This window comes from Chelonoidis abingdonii, chromosome 24 (genome assembly GCF_003597395.2).
Source record: "Chelonoidis abingdonii isolate Lonesome George chromosome 24, CheloAbing_2.0, whole genome shotgun sequence".
Taxonomy (NCBI): Eukaryota; Metazoa; Chordata; order Testudines; family Testudinidae; genus Chelonoidis; species Chelonoidis abingdonii.
Genome location: NC_133792.1, coordinates 26,706,864 through 26,709,433, shown reverse-complemented (window position 1 = coordinate 26,709,433; position 2,570 = coordinate 26,706,864).

The window sequence follows — 2,570 nt, the reverse complement described above, 5'->3', positions numbered from 1 at the left end:
CAATTTTTTGTAATTCTGTATTGTAACACTAATGGAAAAAACATTAATTTTGTTTGAATAAGAAAAAAATGCAATAAAAAGGAGTGGGATGGATGTTTCAGAGGGTGCTATTTCTTAATCTTAGATGGTATTAAAAGGGCTGCCTTTTTCAGCTGCCCCTAGTTGCCTAAAAATGTTAATTGGTCTCAGCTATGTGCAGGGGACCTCACAGACAGCTTTTGAGGAGCAATAGTTGGTACTCCGCAGTTATTTGAAAGGAAGGCTGTTTTGTTTCTAGGTGGAGAAGAGGCTGTTGAATGCTGAAGCTACGGTCAGTTTTTCATGATCTTTCATCTTATTATGAAGAAATAGTTATTAGCTGGAGTCTATTTTTTTTGTCAATCTGGTAAGATCTATTGTGTTGCTCCTTTGAGTTAACCTGTACTACTGTATTTTTTTAACTAGTTACTTGTTTACTAATGTGTTCATTCATGCTTTTTTAATAGTGATAGTGGTAACATGTTTTGTATGCTGAGATACCAAAAGCCAAATCTGTTCCCCATGCAGAAGGGTCCTCCTTACTGAGGAAATTTCTGGAAATAGTGTTAGGTAGTGGTGACTCTCTGCTGTCTACCACTTAGGGTGGTAGACAGGTTATCTTTGATTTCTATAAATAACCTCAGAGTGCAGTCTGACAATCTGATCTGCCCAACCAAACCTTTACATCCACATTCAGTTCCTTATCAGTGAGCTTTTGTGGAGGTCCAGCAATCTATCATCACATAACAGATTGCAGGATTGGGGCATTAGAGAAGGGGTTTTACTCATACAGGGTTTCCACGTAGCATTTAGGCTTTCATGCAGTAGTTCTTAATTTGACTCTTATTACACTTTTGGGGTCCCACTATAAATGATTGAATTAACTACTTGATACTCTTTGTCATTTTGGTGGTTGATCTTTTCAAAATGAGTCTAAATCAGTATTTTACATATAGTCCATCAAAATAAACATTATAGCACAGATAAGCATTGTTTTGTTCGTACTGCTCTTCACTATGCCACCATTATGTATTTCCATGGGGGAGACTTCTTCATCTTCGGCTCATAGTGCTGCACCACTAATAAGACAAACCCTTGTAGGCCCAGATAGTGTATGGAGGGTGAGGAGGGCGCAGGGCAAGGGAAGGATAGAAGGTGGTACAATAATAAGCTGCTCCCTTGTGTTTTGGTGGTGTTTGAGCACTGCCTAAAGTGAATAGTAGCAAGTTATCAATAGCAGTAATGTGCTTCTTGAATAATCATACATAGGCCTCTATTAAGCAAGCAGGGCATCCCTTTAGTTTGACTTAGGTTAGCTCTGATGGCTTAGCTGTTCTGTGAAGCACTAGCTGATAATATTGAGGCATCCCATTAATACCCTTTCTATTTGTCTAAGTGAGTCAAGTGTCTGGCAGTGTGGCTGTGCTAGTGCATAAAGAATCTATAGTTAGTTGCTCAACTAAATTCAAGACAATCATTGAAGAGGTACACTGCATAAAGTTAAGAGATTGGTCCTACACTTATACTGGCCTTAATACTCACTTTAATGTAATTCTTTTGTAATGGTGTTTTTTTCACTGGCCCATTCTAATTGAGTGCTTTCTACTTGGTGGGAAAAAGGTAGGATACACTACAGGCCCATTTTGTCTTCCAAAATGTCATATGACACCATGACTAAATTCACCCATATTTTGTTTCATCTTATTAGCTGTGGTGATTAGCTGACCACGTGCTTGTCACAATCATGGGAAGTGTCCCCAAAAAAGTGAACATTGTAGTAAGATGAGGTCCTGAAATATAAACTCGTCAGAGGTGTAGTCTGAGACCTGAAGCCTGAACCAAAGTACTTCCAGGCATTGCTAAGCAAAAACTGGGCTGTGAGCCAGAGGCAGGTCTCACTCACAGAAGTGGTGAGAAGAGGAACTTGTGCCAAGATGACATCAGGACACTCCATAGACATAACAAGGAACAGGGAGGTGCATCTTAAAGACAGGACAGCAGGATGGATAGATATTTGTCTGGAACATGATCAAAGGGGAGACAGCACCCTAATGAGCCAAGGGGCTGTACCTCAATATGTTAGGAGGGATGAGTAATCTGTCCTGTAACTGTATAAAAGTAAGTCTTGGAGTGCATACCTTTGTTCAGCCTAGGGGGCAATGGAAAGTCCCACCTCTGACTGAGCTGTGTCCATTGCCGGGGGCACATATTCATAGTATGTCCTGTAGAGTCTATAGGAAACTATTACTGTGCTTCATTTTGACAATAAACCTGGCTCAGGTTCCTTCGTACCTTACTAGAGTCTGTGGTCTTTGGGGGATCTCCTGGGATTTGCTATGTCAGCTATTTGTGCAGAGCTGGGGCAGCACACAGAGGGAACACACATGCAGTCAACTGTTATCGTCATGGTTTGACACGATTTGTTCTTTACAAATCCATGCTGGCTATTCCCTATCACCTTACCACCTTCCAAGTGTTTGCAGATGATTTCTTTAATTACTTGCTCCATTATCTTCCCTGGCACAGAAGTTAAACTAACTGGTCTGTAGTTT